The 19,912-nt window shown below is 40.4% G+C and overlaps 1 protein-coding gene across 3 annotated transcripts in view; it reads left to right on the top strand.

Annotated features, from left to right (window-relative positions):
- Positions 1-308: 308 nt before the first annotated feature.
- The window catches only part of carhsp1 (calcium regulated heat stable protein 1), a 30,279-nt gene continuing 10,675 nt past the window's right edge, over positions 309-19,912 (top strand). Inside the window, exon 1 of one of the 3 annotated variants that reach the window (XM_071474665.1) lies at positions 309-527. The gene's annotated coding sequence lies outside the window, so the exon portion shown is untranslated. Of the gene's footprint in view, positions 528-18,860; positions 18,990-19,912 lie in introns of those variants that run through there. The other 2 variants (XM_071474667.1, XM_071474666.1) reach the window with 2 other exon arrangements.

The raw sequence follows: 19,912 nt of genomic DNA, 5'->3' as shown, positions 1-19,912 counted from the left end.
TTTTATTTTTATTATTCCTTTTTTATTATTATTTGTTTTGTTTTGTTTTGTTTTGTTTTGTTTTGTTTTGTTTTGTTTTGTTTTGTTTTGTTTTGTTTTGTTTTGTTTTGTTTTGTTTTGTTTTGTTTTGTTTTGTTTTGTTTTGTTTTGTTTTGTTTTGTTTTGTTTTGTTTTGTTTTGTTTTGTTTGATTACGGTATACTGCGTGGTTTTCAGGTCTCATTGTGGCGTCCGTTACGGTAAAGACCTCTCAGGTGACGTCACCGTGGAACCAGTCACGCCCATTCAGAAACAGAGAGAGAGAGAGAGAGAGAGAGAGAGAGAGAGAGAGAGAGAGAGAGAGAGAGTATTTACGCTGCTTGACTCTCTGTCTGATAGTGAGCCTCAGCACTGTCAGGTCCTGAGCAGCGGTGGAACCAACTAAACGGACTCAACTAAAACTCTGCTCAAAGTTGAAGTTCTGCTTTTTCTGGACGCGTTGTCTTCGGGGCGACCGCGTCCTTCAGCCGTGGAGTTGGTGGAAACAAGGTGAGTGATGCGCGTTGAAACGCTCCCAAACAACAAACTGACATTGTTGAGTCCGTGAACGCCACACGGCAGCTTACTTTCAAATTCATTTTCATCATAAGCCAGGTGTCAGAGATTTATGGAGGAATTAGTCCACATCATAAGTTGCAAACTTGGTTTATATCATGTCAATGAATATTGTGGTCGTCAAAGTGGAAAACGGGATTACTGTCAATGGGTTTCTTTTCCCAACTTATCAGTGGCGTTCAAGTTCACCGATTCCCACACTCTTCCTTTTCCTTTACCGATTGTGTTTTCCTGGCGGGAGCTGACAGTCATTTCCTCAGGAGGTGGGGGCAAACAAGCAAGCAAGGGGACACCAGCCAGCAACAGAAGGACTGTGTGTGTGTGTGTGTGTGTGTGTGTGTGTGTGTGTGTGTGTGTGTGTGTGTGTGTGTGTGTGTGTGTGCGCCATCTAATTACCTCTTCACACAACTCTGATTCGATGCTGTGTGTGTGGAAAAAAGAAGCTTTCATTCAGAGACTTGAAAAGGCTTCCTCTCAACACGGAGCCCTCGTTGGGAGTTAATGAAGTGCTGGAAGATGAGCTTCTGTGGGCGCTGAAGAGCTGGAGGATGTTGCCAGTATCTATCTGCAGCTCATTATAGGTGTGTGTGTGTGTGTGTGTGTGCGTGCCTTCATGCACTAACCACACAGCAGAGCAGAGGTGGAGGAAAAGCACTTGTTTTTAAGCCCTGCTTGAGGCCTGTTATTGGTTAAAACACAAAAACATCAGCTGATGTGGTGGGTAAAGGGTGTCTGTGAGTTAGGTTGTTTGTGTGTTTCTGGTTTTAAAAAAAAAAAAATTCCAGTGTGGATTGTGACTGGGTATCAGACAGTTTCGGTCACTATGTGGCTGGCTCTGAAAGGTTGAGGTGCCCGCTCTTTCCTCTAACTTACACACAGATTAAAAATAGACAGATTTACATGTCTGAGGTCTTATCAGGTGTGGTCTGAGTTTAACAGACTCACTCAGCTTGAACTATGTCTTGGTTGAACACCCGCATGTATATTTGTGCATGTGTTAGCCTGTTCACAGGTATTTGGGGGCTAGCAAGGGGCCTCTTCAAGTGAGGATGCCTCTTATAACAGTGATTATTGAATTCCAGCAGAGTGTCAATTCAGAGGAATAAGACTAAATGGCCTCTGTCCATTTTGTATTTCAGGGCTCTATTCTGCTTATTCACATGAATAACTTGCCAAATTTAGACTTTAAAGCCGAGTTTGGTAACAGACATGATTTTAACCATTTAAAACCGTAAGCACTGTGTTTGGTAGGAGTCCTGCTGACATGAAGAGCAAGGACTTCTCACCAGATATATCAGTTTCCAGCTGCATTTAAAAATCTTACAAGTAGAAATCCATGAAAGAGGGCGAGATTCTGACCGCTGCCAATAGCTTATGTAGACCAGAATGGTTGTTTATAAAGGACATAACAATGTTCACCACCATCCACATTTACTTTACTTGTATCTAGCTACTCTCTCCAAAGCAGCTCCCCTGTTCTCTTTGAGCATTGCATTGTGGGAAATGAGTATACATCGAGAGCCCACTCAAAAATCAACTGTTTTCTTTATAATTAGTTTTGTCACTTTTCCGGATTGAACTGACTTCAGAGTCACTGCGCTACAAACCTGCTTACAGTTAGTGTGGACGGAGCTCCAGTGCTGCCAGCAGAGGACTAAGCAGGGATTCACACACACAGCCCTGCATGGGGGTGTGTAGTTCAAAGTACTGCTGAGACAGTGAAATAGTATAAAGGAAGTCCGCTGGAATAGATTAAAGTATTTAAAGCCTTATCAGATGTCAAAACACTGCACAAAGGTTTGTAACACTCACAGACAGGATTTTACAACTGTGGAAAATGATCACAGCTGAAACCCTGCAACAAGAGATGAGATGGTGTTCGCAAAGGAACGTGCACTTGGATTCATTTGGTTTTGCCAACACAGCACCATCACCGACTGCGCAGCAAAAGTTGAGTCTGGTTCAATATTTTTGGCTGGTGCTGATCCTGACTGTCTGAAGGAAGACCATTTAGACAAAAAGTGATATTGGTGTAAATGTGTAAGCTGATAGTAATTTAAAAAAAAATATATAAACACCTAACTGATATCTGCGCTCGACGATTTATTGGTCTAGCTCCGCTTTTTACCCATAATACTTGTGTTTCAGGCATCATGAGTGTCAGATAAACACCCTCACAGGCATCTCAGTGGAGTATTTTTGTGCCATCTGCTTCAGTGGCGTTGTCTTGTCCTTACCTGCTGGACTGAAACAGCAGCTGAATTTGAATAATAAATGAAAACATGCACCACTACATGATTCTTAGGGCCCTCTGTGTCGTGTTGACATTTTTGTTCCGGTCAGCTACAGAGGTGAGTTCAGCATTTCCTCGTGAACTGTCTGAGCAGTAATGTAATAAAAAAAAAAAAAACGTATCAGATCCCAGACTTCTCGTGCACCAGATGATATTGTCTACATGACACTGCAGAAATTCAGATGAGGCCTTTTGGCATCACAGCAATCTGCGAAGCATCACACTCATATTTGTCTGCTCTGTTGTCAGTGCTTGTTTTTCTAAATGTCCACTGTGCTGTTTACCCACTTTAAAGGCTCACCACGGGTTTTATCACTGTGCCTTTTACAGCTGTGTAGTGGGGAGATGGAGCTTGTGTTGAAGGTCTTATACGTTGTTGTGCAATATGATCTGCTGTAATAGTCCCCTGTGAGCGCTGGCTGTAGACAATAAAGCAGTCATAATGAGAGAGAGAGAGAGAGAGAGAGAGAGATTATGAACGATAGCACACTCCACACACACTGAAATATGACTGGAATGGCTCCTCACCACATCAGTTGAGGTTACACTTAGGGAAATGCGTGTGAAGGAACATCACTTTGCAAAACCGGTATTGTAAAGTGATTATGTAAATAAATGTTTGTTTTGCCATGAAAATGGGCTTCAGCAGCATTATCAGTCCTCAGTGACACTGTTGGCGTTTATTTTTTTTCCTGTGACTTCTTGTCTCAGCAATGTAGAGAAAGTGATCTTTCTCATTTAAGATCTTATCAAAATTATCTCTTTGTGTTAGCACGAGTAACATCAGCTTACCTTCACAAGCAGACAGAAAATAGGTTACTGGGAGAAACCAGACGAAAGCAGGAAATCACAGGAGGTGTTTCCATGCAGCTGCTCAATAATCAGATTTCCACTCTCCTCTCCCAGCCATATTTATCACCAGGCAAGTCTCTCACTGATATATGATGCTGCAGCCTGAAGAGTGTTTGTTTCTTCTCTTTGGACCAACATTTGGACTCATTATGCAGTGAGAGAACAGTCTCAGTGAAAGTGTGTGTGAAGTTAAGAAATTAACCTGGTGTTCAGCAGTGGTTTTTCTCTCTTAATCCCTCACACTTAGTAAGATTTCTCATCTACTTTATGTTACATAAATTTACAATAAATTTTCTGCAGAAATCCTAATGCACGTAGGTGTTTTCTTTAAGTAGAAGCAAGCACATTAGCTGTGGCGTCTCTCTTCTAGAAATTACAGTTTTAAGCCAGATCTTTCTTTCTTAATTAAAAATATGCCGAACATCTTAGTGTATGTTCAAACAGACAAGAGCTCTGCATGAAATTAACAAGGCTGTGTTAGTGGGGCTGTGTTGTTTTAGCTACTGGAGAGACGTCAAATATGATCAATGAAAGTCAGTTTGAGGAGTTGATCTATGGCTTTGGTGGCTTATCAGAAGCAGTTTATAAAAGTGACAGGATTTTACAACTCTGGAAAGTTACCATGGCAATAGTTTTATCTTTACGAGCCATGATTGCAGTAAGTGGTAGAAATATATTGATCTACCTTTGCCAAATGACGTTGAACTACATGGTAGTAATATTATATATGAACCTACCCTGGTTCATCTACCTGCTAGAAGTAGCTGCTTCTAGGAATAGAAACGACTACTTTAGCAAACTACTAAGTTGGGCGATGTGAAGATATATTTGCATGAAGCAATGTAGATTTGCTCAGACAATTTGTTCTGCACTTAATACTGTTTTATCTGTCTGTAATATCTCTGCTTGTATGTACAGTACTGCTTATGGCAATACTGGATCTTTTTATCACTTTAGCATCATGATGAAGCTTCTCGATTTATGTTGTGTGTGAATATTTTATCCATAAACAGCTTTTCAATCCAAAAAAAATTACTATATCGAAATGCACTTTATATCAATCTCAATATAGAGTAACTTAGTTAAAATATTCTGTATCATCATGCCTAGTCTAGGCAGCGCAACAAGTTGTCAAATGCACAAGTTGAGAGATTGACAGTTAACTGCATGGTGCAGGAGTTCCCTACACATTTATCAATGTGGCGTCTCGTTTTGGAGCAAACCTCCTCACTCTCAGCCCTGAGGTTTAATACCTACAGAGGTGTTGTGTTACACTGTGGGAAAGACGTACTGCTCTGCCAGCACCGTGTAAACTTATCTACATGTAGTAAAGTAGCTCTGAACTGGGTGATGGTCCTGCACAAGTCAGGACAGGACACACACAAGATCAGGTTTCACTGTTTGTGTTGGGGTTGTGTGGAGATTGCTGTATTTGTTTGCTGTCCTCCTTATGTGAGTGGCAGACAGAGATGTTCTGATACCTTTTCCTCCTTCCAGATACTGATTCTGATACCTGAACTTGTGTATCGGCCGATACTGAGTACTGATCCGATACTAACGCGTTAAAAAATGTTATAGATGTATCAGCTGTATACTGACAGTGTATGGATGTGATATGATTGCTGTGGTTGTTGTGCTGCATGGCTCATTGTAAAACATGAACACATGGATAAATATTCTCTTTAGTTACAGTAGAAACCTCTTATAGTGAACATGTTTACAGCAATCAACCACTTACACTGATCTAAAACCTGGGGCAGAATCATTCCTGCAGAAAGGCTGTTTAGATAATTAGCTTATGGTAACCAGGTCTTTTCATATGTGACAACATATGGAGGGAGAATTCCAAACTGGTGGAGCCTCCTACTGCAGCTGTCATGTGCTGAGCCTCTCTCACCTCTAAGCCTGCCTCTTGTCTCACTGTTTCTGTGGATTTCACTCACTGAGTCGCAATGATTGGCTGAGTAGCATCATGTGACCAGTGACTAGACTAGAAACTCTGCGTCGCTTTAAACAGAGACACTCTGTCAAAATGTACTCATTCTGAATAATTTATAGGTTATAGCTGTGGCTCTGGATAGGACAGCATCTGGGTCTGACCCCGGACCACAGTCCACCTATTAGTGGCCAATGTTGCGCTAGTTACCAGAAATCAATTCTTCTTTGCTGCTGTATAACAGGAGCTGACAGTGGCTGCCCAGCACAACTTCCTGTGTAGGCTACTGATTTAGAGCAGAGAAGAAGAATTGATTTCCAGGAAAAGTGCAGTTTTATCTGAGTGTGAAACTTTAAAGTTTATCAATACATTACGTGGTATCAGATCGGCACATACTCACCAATTCCCGATCCAGTATTTTAGGTAATATCGGAGGCGTTTCTGATACTAGTATCAAAATCAGAACAACTGTAGCAGCAGATTCAGTATCGAACAAACAGCCTGCACTGAAGTGAGAGTAGAAAGCCTTTATTATTATTATTATTATTGTAAGCTCTCCATACAACAAAACTGGGAAATGCACCAATACCAGAGAGCAAAGAGCTGCTGCACTCTCACGCGCCGCCATCTTGAATCAAGTAAACAGAAGCACCTTGATGGAGTTCTACGCTTTTTATTATCTCTGTTTAGAGTAAAATAATATGTAATGTGATGTTTAAAGGAAAAGCCATTTTCAGCTCATTCTTGTGTGGCCCTCTGGAGAAAGTCAGTTTTGTATTTGAGTTTCACAAAAACAGTTTTGAAGTTAAACCCATCTTATTTATTTACATCACAAAAACGACCTCATCCTCTCGACTTGAGTTGGTTTGCAGTTTTTGAATTTAATGTTTTGGTGGGGATACGGTTACTGGCAGGAAGTCTTCACCCACAGGAAGTGACAAATCATAACTTGTGGCTGAAATCCAGACTGTGTCCTAATCTCTTGAGAGAAAGCTGCACTCACCTCCCTCACTCACTTCAGTGGGACCACTTGTGTCGTTTTAATGCAGGACTGTTTTCCTAAAAATTCCTCTGAGGTTTTTTTTTTTTTTTTTTTTTTTTTTGCCTGTCTGTCTTGGCCAGTGTTTCTTTAGCTGTCTGCCTCTCTCTGCTCATCAGACAAACCCTGCTCTGCTGTTTCACTCTCAGTATCTGTCAGTCTTGTGGTGAGAAACTCTCCCGTCCATCTAAACCTTAGTGAGACAGGACCACATTCACCTGGATCCTGGGAATTTGTCTTTGCCCGATTGGTCATTCTTAATAAAAATGACGTTGATGACTTTCATTTTACTCAGTGATATGTTTTAATTTCTTATTAAGTACAACAATTTATTAAATGTATAATATAATTATGGGGATGAAATAACAGGAAATTTCTTAGATGCTTGAACAGGATTGATGATGAAGTTTTCATTGATGATGGCCGAATAAACTCCATAAAGCTTCTGTGCTGTACTTTAACTGTATGGTACTGCCCTCGCTGTCTGCCACGTTGAATCTCCTGTGTGGACATCGCAGTGGTCACTTGACAGTGGCTGAAGAAGATGCATTAACTACATGGTTTGTGTTGGAGTGGTGAAACACTTGCTGGTGTTAGGGCATCGCGGGAGGCGGTCAGTCAGTCCACAGTATGAACGAGAGGTTTCACAAGTCACACAAATGTCAAATGTTGAAATATGAAAAGTTTTTGTTTTCCCTGTGAGTGTGGAACAGATTTTAACTTGACTGTGGGGTTGTGAAGATAATATTTGGATATTTGAGGAACAGTTGCTGGTTAAATTGCTGTTTGTCTCTTGGTCCATTACTTACAGTCAGTCAGTGACCCCCAGCAGCACAGTGAGAATGTAACAGGTCACTCTGGTTTGACAAGAGTCCGTATAGGGAAAAGGCATGGACTTCACAACCCACAGCCACTGTGGGGAAAAGGAAATGAGAGGCATCGTGAAATTGAATGAGGCAGGTTTTGCAGTAGCTCTTGACAAAATGACACATGGATCCTTGTGGATCAGTTGTTTTTGTTGGATTTCGGTAGACATTATTGGCAGTGGTGCTAATCTGCCCATTTGGGGTCCAGTTAGGAACATTAGTATCTTGTCTCATTTTCAGCCAACACAAAACTGAAGAGAAGAAAGCAGCCATTGTCATCTGTAAGCAGTCAGCTGTGTCGTCCAGTGCCTGATGGGAAGCTCTGCTGTGCACCATTGAATTAAAAATGACGGGACCATATCCTTTTGTCACTCATCGTTTCTCTGTTTCTTTGTGCAAACTCTGTGTTCTCCTATTACAAAGTTAGCATTGTTTTATTTATTTGCGGTACTTGTGCTGCCTTGAGCAAAAAGCTAATGTTACTGCGAGGCTGTTGCATTTTACAATGTCAGCAAACATCTTTAACTTTATCACCAGATATTCCGTCTGTGGTATCAAATCCAATATGTTTCCTCGCATGAATTTTAATGGCTGATGTGTTAAAAACAGTTTACTGCCGTGATCGCTAGTTTTTTATATTTTGCATTTGGAAATATTGAAAGAGTAGCCTAATAAACAAGGTATACAATGGGTCCATTTTGTTTATTCACTGACGCAAACAGACCAAGTATTTTACTGTTCTCACATTTGAGCAGTAGTCCAAATTTCAAATAAAAAGTGTCTGAAAAAAGTCCAACTGGCCAGACGCAGACGACGTCACATATTCCAAAAACAGCTAGAATTTTTTTTATCTGTCCAAATCCTCAGGGAAGTAATGGTAAATGCATGTGTCACTCATGTTGGATTTTAAATGAAGGTTTTGCTTTTTCCTAAAAAAAAAACAAATTGAAGAAAAGTTTTTTTCACATTATTTTCTGCACCTATAAAAACAAATCTCTGGGTTCTGGTAAATGGTATTAACTGCAGTAGATGTAGATTAGACTGGTTATGGGAAATGGATTCCCTAACAAGTTCATTTCATCACAAATTAACTGCAGGAGGATTTGCAGACTGATGAGATGGGCGTGACGGAAGGTGGAAGTTTCTTGTAATTTTCAGGTTCAGTGGTCTCTCTGCAGGCGTAATGCCATGTTTGTCTGAAGTGCACACAGAGCAGTAATGGCTCTGTAACAGCTCACCACAGCTTCGGTTTCACCGCCTTGATGCAGTGTAATATTATGATGGAGGCAATCCTGTAAAACACCACAACCAAAGCGGTGGTTGACAGAGCCTTTTACGATCATAGCCGAGTGATGGCTGCCATAGAGAACCCATAACAAGGTTACAAACTTCCTTCAATAAGTGGAATTATTGAACTATATAGATTTTTATTTTTTTTTCATTCAACAGCTGAAGTAAAACACTTTCCTCTGGATTCATTAAACAGACCATTTCCTCCTTCTAACTTTTCCTTTTTGTATTTCAGTCTGGTGTTTGTGCTGAGTTTGACTGATTCAGCAGCTTGTAAAGTCTCAAGTTTTGGTTCGAATATTTATTAGGAAGCACATAAGCATATAAAACCTATGATGAGGTGATGATTGATTAATTGTTGTGCCTCAGGGCAGCACATTGGTGCAGTTACCACTGTTGCCTCACAGCAGAAGGCTCTCAGCCGGCTGGGGCCTTCCTGTGGGGAGTTTCCATGTTCTCTCTGTGCCTGCGTGGGTTTCCTCCTGTTTCCCTCCACAGTCCAAAGACATGCAGGTTAATTTCCAACTCTAAATTGCCCATAGGTGTGAATGTGAGAGCCAGTAGTTGTTTCTCTCTATATGTCAGCCCTGAGATAGACTGGTGAGCTGTCTAGGTTGTACCCCACCTCATGCTCATTGTCATCTGTGATTACCTCCAGGCCCCCATGACCCTCAAAGGATGAGCAGTATAGTTGATGGATGGATGAATCAGATCCTGACACGTCTCCTCTTGTGGTCAGTTTAGTCATTACAAGACGGCGTACATGGCATACGTGGCCCCTCTGTGATGTAACCCTTCCTCTCTTTTCTCTGAAGACCGTTATAAAACCAACAATCATGTTAGCTTCCTTTCGACTGTTATATGAGTTGAAAATCAGCAGATCTCCTGGATTATTATGTACAGTGATATGATAATAGATTGCATCTGTTTTCACAGAGATTCCCTCATTTTTTGCAAATTAAAAAAAACAAAACAGGTGTTTAGTGATGGTTATAAATGAAAGGTTAGAGAATCACCAAAGTCATTGAGATTCATCATCTGGCACAATGAATGTCAGTAAAAAAAAAAGATTAATGACAATCTATCCAATAGCTATTAGTATTATATTTCGGTCTGGACCAAAGTGGTGGGCAGACAGATACCGCAACACTGTCATCCATAGAGAACTATCATAGCTAAACTAAAAACCATTCTACATATGGAAGCTGTAAAGGAGCCTCAAAAACAATCAAATCACACCCGCAGCAGCTGAAATGTTTCCCCTCTCCGGTGATTGCACAGGATGAGTCCTCGCTGCTTCCTGTTTCCTGCTGTTTTAGAAAGTGTTGATCGTCGCCTGTGCTTGTGCCGCCCTGAGGACACGACGGTACTTTCAGAATGTGGGAGGAGAGGAAGAAACCAAAGGAAAGAGTGGGCGGAGACAGAAGGGAGAACCTCAGAGGTGCCCTGCGGAGTTTTGTTTACGTGTCTGTGCGTCCTCGCGCATGTGCACAATACAAACAAAATGAGGACCCACTTGTAAAATCATTGCTCCATAGCTCTACTGGTGGTCAGAGATTTCACGGGGTAGCTGTAACCACTGTTGTCTCTTCTGTTCTAAAACCACAGCAAAGATCGTCAAAGACCATCTAGTATCGTGTTGTTGAGTTGCTGATTGAACTGCTATTGGCTGAATATGAAGTGTCTGCCCAAAGTGAAGGAGTTGAAGTATCTCGGGGTCTTGTGAGGGTAGGACACAGCGGGAGACTGGTGGGCGGATCGGTGGAGCGTCACCTGTGAAGTGGACTGTCGTAGTACACGTCGATCTTCTTTCCGAGCCTTACCTGTGGTCGTGAGCTTTGGTTAGTGGCCAAAAGAATGAGACTGCAGATACAGGAGGCTGCAATGAGTTCCCTCTGTAGGCTGGCTCAGCCTTAGAGATCGGGTGAGGAGCTCTGACAGCTCTGACTAAGAGCTGCTGCTCTCTTGCGTTGAAAGGAGCCAGTCGTCTGGGAATCTGGGTAGGATGCTTCCTGGGCGTCTTTCATTGGAGGTCTCCCAGGCACATCCAACTAGTAGGGGCCTCCAGGTAGACGCAGAACATGCTGGAGAGATTATATATATCTCATTTGGGAACATCTCAGGATACCCCAGGAGGAGCTGGAAAACGTTGCTGGGGAGAGCGATGTTTTACTTGACCTTGTGCCACCATGACCCGACCTGAATAAGTGGCAGAAGATGGATGGATGGATACAAAATATTGTGGCCTTTATTTCCATTGTCAGCCAATACAGGTATGATCTCACAAGGGGATCAACAGTTGGCAAATTTAAATAGCAGAGTATAAACTCTCCAACTACATAGATGTGTGTGTTAATGTTTCACAATACTTCACCATACAAAAGAATAAAGGTTGGATATGTTAATGAACAGTTATAATGAATTTTAGCTTTAAGACAAAAAAAAACTGGTTGAAGTCCAAAGAGAAGGATACGAGTGTGCTTTCCTTTTTGCTTGAACAAACATGAATTATTTCGCTTTGTTTCAAGTCGGCTGAGAGGAGTTTAATTTCCATGACCTCAAAGGTAAATAATAAAAAGAGGAGGTGAAATTGGTTTGATCAAAGACCATTATTTGACTCCTCACCTATTCTTTACTAAGAGCTCCCGTATGAATAAATCATACTTTCAAATAAGCGACCTCTTTTGATTTTTATGTATTAAATGGATCATCCTCATCCATCATAGACTCTGAACACATAGATCAGGCACTTAAAGCTCCTGATTACCTGATTTAAAACCTCATGTTTTTTTCACTAGCATTACATATTGATGACAAATATTTTAGTTATTATTTATTATGATTGTAAAACTCTTAAAAACTCATCATAACTGTGTGGGAATGGTTTGACTGACGGCAGCAACAGTCACCACATTTTGATTAAAATATCAAATGAGAAGAGAAGAGATAAATCCCGTATTCTGTATTCTCAGTATGAGCCGTTACCATCGGGCAGGCGATACAGAGCTCAGCGTTGGAAATTAGATCAAGTCCATTTTTATTTACATAGCCCCAAATCACAACAGAAGTTATCTCAAGGGACTTTTAAAACAGAGCAGGGGCCAGATGCATAGAACTCTGTGTAGATTCATGACTAAAACTACGTGTTTGCACGAAACCAGAAATATGCATACACATTATTTTCATCAGATTTATAAAGCCATATGTACAACATTCTGCTTTATAAATCTCACACATTGAGAAACTGGACATGTGTGCTTGAGCCTCGTTTCCACTCCCACAATTAGCCATAAATGGTTGAAGACACTCCCTTAGTCCACCAGTTTGCATATAAAAACACTGTCTGTGTGTCATCAGGCGTGGCACAGTAAAGACAAATAACAGAAGCACAACTTCCCTGATAGTGATATGGAAGCTCTTGTTGGGGATAATGTGTTATTTGGTGGTCTTAGATCTGGGATCACAAACGGGCACAAAAATAGGTAGGCTACAGAACGGCAAAAGGTAATTCCATGAGTTCAGAGCAAAGGGACGTGGAGAAGTTAAAAAAAAAAAATGGTCAGAAGGCATCAGGAGGAGGGCTTTATCTTGCTCTGGAAAACCATGTGTACGCATGGCCGAAAGACTGCGCGACATTCTCACATCACAGTTTGTGTTCATAAATGCCAATGCATGTGCGTGAAATGGTGTACGCATTGTTTTTGTGTGTATGCGTCATTTATGAATCTGGCCCCAAATCTAGACCCTCAGAATTTTAAACAGCCTAAAATAAGCAGAGGTTACAGAGGCTGTCCTGCAAGACAAAACCTCAGGTGGAGTAATTATTGATATATTTATTTTATTTTTATGGTTATTATTACTTTGTGTGGATTCTTTGAGGTTTTCCGTTAAATCAGTCAAACTTCCCCCTGAGGACGATAGAGTATATACAGTATCTACCTATATCTATTTATGTACTGATATCTGGGGTCTTTTAATAGATTATTTCAAACTTAAGGGAGTCTCAAGTTCAGCAGAATTAGTGACATAATGTATATTGATAAATGTCAACATCAACGGATATGAAAGAAAAATATTGTGATAACGTTTTTTTCTATCACAAAGCCCTACAATTTGATTTTTGTCTGTGAAATGTCCCATTCAGAATGTATCATGGTCACCAATTTTCACTAATCAACCACAAAGGAGCCTTATCCATTTTTTTGTGTTAGGTGTTTATGTAAAAATGAGTATCACGATCATATGTTTCTAATCTCTCAAACACTGACATCAGGATCAGCCTCAAAGGTCCTGTGTCGGTCGAGCTCTTATCTAAAAAGGCCCAAAGATCACAGCGCAGATTAGTGGATGATGTCATCTGGTGCCCTCAGATGACCTTTTGATTTGTTTTAAATTTGGAAATACCTGCACCTGGAACAGTACATGCAAATGGACATAACACCAGTGGTGCCCCAGGAGAGGCTCTGCTGATGTGAGTTGCAGTGTAGCTTCAGCCTTTGCATGATTGAAATACGGGAAATACTGCATTGACGCACATTGGAGGGTGAGTCATCAAATTGTAGGATCAGGACCATCTCTTGCTGTCACGTACACACACATATCACATTTGGCCTCGGACAGACACACACACACGACCGTACACCCACCCACACCGACTTCCAAGCTCACACACAGAGCTTAATATAATAGGCTGTCTTTGTTTAAGCTTAATGCGCTCAACGCTGACTGCATGATGCGTCTAAAGCAGCTTCTGTCATTCTTTGTGTCAGCGCACGCAGGTCCTCAGTAACCTGCCTGCCGTTAACATCCCCCCATCCACTCCGGTTTTTTTTTTTTCAACTGCTTTGAAACGGAGACGTCACAATTACATCAGCCACAAAGGCTGCAGGAGCGCCTGATTGGTCCAAAATGATAAAACAGTGCAGTGTGGATGTAAAAATGCAACAGTGGTTTGTCAGTTAACAAGTGACATTTGACAGTTCATAGATCAAATTTATTAAATATAGATGGATCACATAAATCAGTTATGAAAATAATTTGCACCCTTATGCTTTAGTTTGTATTAAGGCTCAAAAACGTCACATTCGTTCTCATTCTTCTCCAACACAGCTGAGGTTCTTTATGTTAGAACGGACTGAAGTGGAGCTGCCGCACTGAGAAGTCCCACCATCCCTGGATGTGTGCTGTGGGAATAAGCCCCAAAACCTGATAGTTAGTCAGCATTTTAGCTGACTGGGGTTATGTGTTTTGTTTAGATGGTTGGAATAAGGTCTGTGGTTAACATGAGCTCAAGACATTTTCATGTTTTATTCTACCACATAAAATACATCAGTAAATTATCCAGTCGTGATTTCTTCAAGCTTTTACGTGTCTTAAAAAAGGTAACCAGTGTCTAAGTGAGACTAAAGACGTTGTCAGGGACAAACGTGAAAATTGATCACCAGTCCACCTTTACAGCCTCATTGTGCTTTTGCAAACCATCACTAACTTCCTACCAGGAAAGGTTTAGTTTGAGATGTCAGAGCTAAATCAAACTACAAGTTGGAAGCTTAGCAGTGGTGACGTTGAAGTCATGTGACCCTGGTGTAGTTCATTTTTATAGCCTAACATTAGCTTTTTACTTCTGGTGATTGTATTTGGTCTTCAAAAATCATACATTGGTGTTCATTTATGAAGATTATCCTGCTGAACAAAACGTGTAAGTAACATAAACTGTATTTTCTGCAGTAATCCAAAAGTCAGTGTAAAAATCGAAGAAACCGGGGTTATGCTAACTTCAGGGCTGGCCTACAAAAATGCATCATCCTTGAAGCACTTTGTTAAGAATTAGTTTAGAGCAGCACTGAATGCAACTTGGCACCATCTTTCATTAGACTTGAGCACCCTGCCAGCTAAATGCCCACTTTCAAACCTCAAAGCCCCACTTTGCTCAAACTTTGTAGTCTTCCTAAAACACACCGGGTTTGAAGACTACATAATCTCAGTCTTTAGAAAGCTCCCCAGAGCTACAGAAGATCCTATACACAGGCTGAGTCGTGCTCCTCATGATAACTAAACCAAACGTAACTTTTTTTTTTGTTAAAAAAAAAAAAAAAAAAAAAAAAATGTTTGTTTGTCTGTGTTTGTCCTTTTTTATACATTTATTATGTTTTAAAAACACTTGTATGAATATGTCATTTATCATCAGGGGAAAAAAGTTACTTTTGCACAGAAAAAATGCCAAAGCTAACATATCCCATAGTATCAGCAAAATTAAAAATGAACCAATTTAAATGACATCTCACTGAACAGTTAACTGCATTAATAAAATGTGACAAATCCATATATTCAGACAGTTTTCTTCTTTGTATCTGGTCAAAATTGCCTGAGGGAAGTCGTGAAGCTAAGTTAAGCTAAGCAGCTGTTGGCTGTAGCTTCACATTTACCGAACAGACGTGAGCAGTATCAGTGTTCTCATCTAAGTCTCAGCAAGAAACTGTAAAAGCATATTTCCCAAACAACTATTAAACAACTATTTGTCATTATAGGCAAACCTGCAGGTGAAATAGAAACAAAGAAGGGGCTGTTTTGTCGCCTGTTACCTGGAGACGTTGCTCACAGTTTCACAGCTCCAGTGCAAAGCTCCTCTAACATGTAATTACAGCAGACTGCCCCCCCCCCAAGTTAATTATCTATTGACTCATATTCAGCTGTCCTTCCTGTGTCATCTCTTCCTTGTTGACATCTCGTCTCCTTTCAGTTTTCAGGGGACGAACAAGGAACTGAGTGACTGTGTGAGAGAGGCAAAGGGAAAGTGGCTAGAAGAAAAGAGAGAGAGAGATTGAGAGAGAGAGATTGTGGTGATAGTGTTGAAAGTTTCAGGTTTTCACACGGTCGTCCTGGTCTGCTCCAACCTGCTTTTTTTCTCATCACTGTAGCTCACTCTCATCTGTCCTTGTCACTGGTTTTAAGAGACACACAGTGTTTTCAGGCTGCATTGGTGCGATTTGATGTCAGCATTCACAGTGTATCCTAACTGTTTGAGCAATTCTTAATAACCTGTTGTGTATTTACTGTCTAATTAGCGTATTCAGTTTCAGATGATGCTTCTGGCACCGTGGCATTTCTTTTTCTTCTTCTTTTATTTCCTTTTCTTACATCCAGTTTGATTACACTTGTGGTCAGCATTGATTCCTCAGTGGGTGGATGTTGCTAGAAAAGCTTTTTGTGATTTGAATTTGAAATTGTGGCTAAATCTAATCTGTTAATCTACATCTTTCTTTAATTTTCTTCCCATTCATTCTGCGACAGCTGCGTCGCTGGTCTTTTCTCCATGTCTTTGTTTTTCTCTGCCTCGTCCAGCAGTAGGCCCCCAGCAGGATGGGAGGTGACAGGACTTCCTGGTGCACACAGAGACGCCCTCATTCACCAGTTAATAGATTTTACCAAAGACCAGTATAATGGAGGAAAACATTGATTCTGTGTGTACAAGTAATTTTGGTGTCTGTCGTCTTGTCTAACCCTCGGCAAGAAAGCAAATAAGAGTATTTCCTCCAACTATTCCTTTAAAGCAGACTAACCAGCATTAACATTTTGTCTTTGTCCCTTTTTATACTGTTCAGATTAAAAACCTGCTGTAACTGGTACAGGCAACACAAATCCTGTGCAGCAGAAACTCTATGTATAGGACAGGAAATTTAGGCTTTCTAAACTCACAGTAGGACGATTACTGATGCTGTCACGTTACTGTCTTTTATAAATCCATCCAAACCTGCAACATGTGCAACCACTGATATAGAAATCTCAAGGACTGTCCCTTTTATAAATGAGTTTTCTTTCCCCTGTGAATGCAGCTGTAGATAAATGAGATCTGGTCTCGTAGAAGGTGCCAGGCTGAAACTCTAAACCAGTTAATGGAGTCTGCATAGATGTGTCATCCTGCCTCAGACAGTATAATGGCTACATCACATGGGTAGTGTTTGTCTCAGCAAAGCCCATAGGTGTGTGTTGGCTTAAAAAGTTAATCTGTGTGTGTGTGTGTGTGTGTGTGTGTGTGTGTGTGTGTGTGTGTGTGTGTGTGTGTGTGTTGTACCCCACTGGGCAGGTATTTGCTGTATCAGCAGGGTCTCTGGGTGTCCAGAGACCACTATCATGGAAAATTCTGTAGGGCACAAGTTTAGTGCTGCGTGTGTGTGTGTGTGTGAGAGAGAGAAAGTGGGAGGGTAACAACGAGTGGAGCTGTTGTTTGTTTTTGTGTGTGTCTGAGAGAGAGAGAGAGAGAGAGAGAGAGATGCTGTGTTTATATAGAAAGAAACAAAAAGAAGAGAAGCCATTTATCTGTGTTTGCCAAAGCTCCAGAGCCTCTGCTGCAGTATCAGCTGTTATAGATACTGTAGATACTACAGTAGAACTGACAGCCTGATGACTTGAGTCTGGTTTCATACCAAAAAGTGCTTTTTCAATACCTTTTTAATTCTCTCTCTCTATTGTCTAAACATTTTTTGGCCCACATCTGATTTACGTCCTTGTTTATTTCATATTTTGATAAAATATAAATGTATTAAAGAGGTTGAATGTAATTTGGCCTACTCTTATCTGTGTCGTAACCACTTCGTACTTTCATGAAGGAAGTTCGTGGTTAATTATCTGTGTGTGAAGCTGGCACTGGGGTTTTTAGTGAAAATTCTGAATTTCTATGGAAGTTATATGATATTCTTCTTTGGAAATTATACAGTATTCATCAACGCATGCAGTTTTAGATAATAAAGGTCTCAGACCACTTTCCCACACACTTGAATGCTGCATTTTATGTTGGCATCCTCAGTCTGTACTGTGGCTATTTTTTGTTTTTAAGATTTGACAGTGACAAAAAAAAAAACAAAAAAAAAACATTTTCTGATTGTGGCTTCTAAAATGTGATAATTTGCAATTTAAATCACAAATCCTCATTAAAAATAATTTGTTGTTGTAAAACAAAAGTGACACAACTACAGACTATCTCGCGATGAGATCACACCAACCACAACAGTTGTCAACGGGTTGACAACATGTTATAGTTTTGTGAATGTATCTTGCACAGTTATGACACTATCACATCTGTCCGCGATCAGACAGAAATATACCTGCACCTGCTATAGTACTCAGAACCACCTCTGTGGTACTTCCTGGTACAGTAGGTGTCTCCAGGACAACACAAACACACGGAGACTCACAAGGTGGAAATGATCCCAGCCTCACTGTTTGTGTGTTTTTACACTGTGATATAGTTACTTTTACTTGAGTAAATAAATCTTACTACCTCTGCCACTGCTTTAGACAAGCTTACATTACTGTAGCGCTGTTAGGATTTCTAAGTTTTGCTCTTGCTACATGGCCAACGTTAGCATAAACAGCTGTTAACTTACCAGTCTAGAAGAAAATGTTGCAAGTTCAGCATCAGTCTTCTTTACTTTACTCACTAAGAGCTGTCTCCAGCAGTGGAAAACAACCCATATGTTTTGCTTCTATTTCTATTGCTTCTTTTCTTTTACTGAAGTTAGCATGCTAACCAGCTAGCCACACCCCAGTCTGCCTGTTTCGTCACTTTCTGATAGAGTCGTTCCAATACTGCCTGAAACATGGGATTCCTATTGGCAAGTATGCAAGTCTGTGCACCGATACCATATAATTTACATTAACTACTGACATTTTGCTAACAGCTAACATTACACTATTCACAGGAAATCAATTTTATTCTTTATTTATTCTTTTTTTTTTTTTTTTTGTGCTGCTCTAAAGCAATAACCTCTGCAGGAAGTTGCACCGTGCACCCACCAGCAACTATTGTTTGAGAGCAGCAAAGAAGGATTGATTTCTGGTAGATAGTGACGTTAGCAGTTAGCAGAATGTCACCAATGTGGCAATACTTTACTCTGGAAAGTCCCACTTGCAAAAAGTCAATGTGTACTGTGTGCAGGGCTGTCAAGGGGATTTCAAGGGGAGGCACTAATTTCAACACTAGCAATCTTTATAAAGCATTTGAAGACACATCACACAAAAAAGCACCATGAGTTCACCAGTGTTAAGGGGAAGAAACAGGAAGTGCAGCAGCAAACACTGGAAACCACATTCCAACATCAGGAATGACAGGAAAGACCTTTAAGTATTTACTCCTAGATTTATTTAGTTTTTAAGTTGTTGTTGCACTATTTTTTTATACTGTTGTCGTACTATTTAAAAATCTAAATGTCTTAATTTACCAAATTGTGGTTATACAGTTTTTTTTCAAGGAATTGTTGTTTATCTCTAGATTTATTTTTTCTAGCAGAAGTCACACATAGCTCATTTAAACAACAACATTCAAGTTACAGCAAATGAAAAGAAAGTAATCAATCTTAATTTGTGCCACAAATATATGGTCATGGTTATTAATTTGTCCAGGAAGAGCAAAGAATCATAATAAGAATAATTATTTTACTGTACAAATTAAATATAAGTGAGACAGATGACTCCATAGTCTGAAAGTTTGTGCCTTTGAGCAATATGGACCAATCTAGATGACAAATTCATATGGCAGTTAGTGGTTCATATGTATCCAGAGGAAAAGAGGCAGTAGCTTGCAGTCAAAGGTGTGAAGAAGTGCATAAACATGCACGCTGAGTCATTGGAGGTGTAAAACAGTATGATAAAAGAGCAGGAGTGTGGGGTGTGGAAGATAAAGACAGAAACTGAAAGAAGGTCAAACATGATAACAGGCATGTATATGTATGTGTGTCCATACATATACACAGGCAGAGCAAATTTCCCACAGACAAACACACACTAATCTGTTTAGGAAACACAGACAATGATTTCAAACCACAATTGCTCTGTTGACGTAAGAGCTGCTGCCTGATTTTCCTCTTGGGAAACATAAAATGGACATTTACAGTCTGTCCCCACAAGGCTTTCAGCAGCAGTGCTCAGCTTTCATGTCTCCACTGAGAACTGAGAACTCCACTGAGAACATGTCAATTTTTATATTGACGTGTGTTTAGATTGACATTTCAGACCATTCATTAAGAAAGGGAGATGGGGCTAATCACA

The sequence above is a fragment of the Trachinotus anak genome, unplaced genomic scaffold (assembly GCF_046630095.1).
Source record: "Trachinotus anak isolate AG129_WGS33_773 ecotype Australia unplaced genomic scaffold, CSIRO_AGI_Tana_v1 ptg000003l, whole genome shotgun sequence".
In the NCBI taxonomy this organism is placed as follows: domain Eukaryota; kingdom Metazoa; phylum Chordata; class Actinopteri; order Carangiformes; family Carangidae; genus Trachinotus; species Trachinotus anak.
The sequence above is the reverse complement of the archived record's forward strand: the minus strand, read 5'-3'. Positions and strand labels throughout refer to the sequence as shown.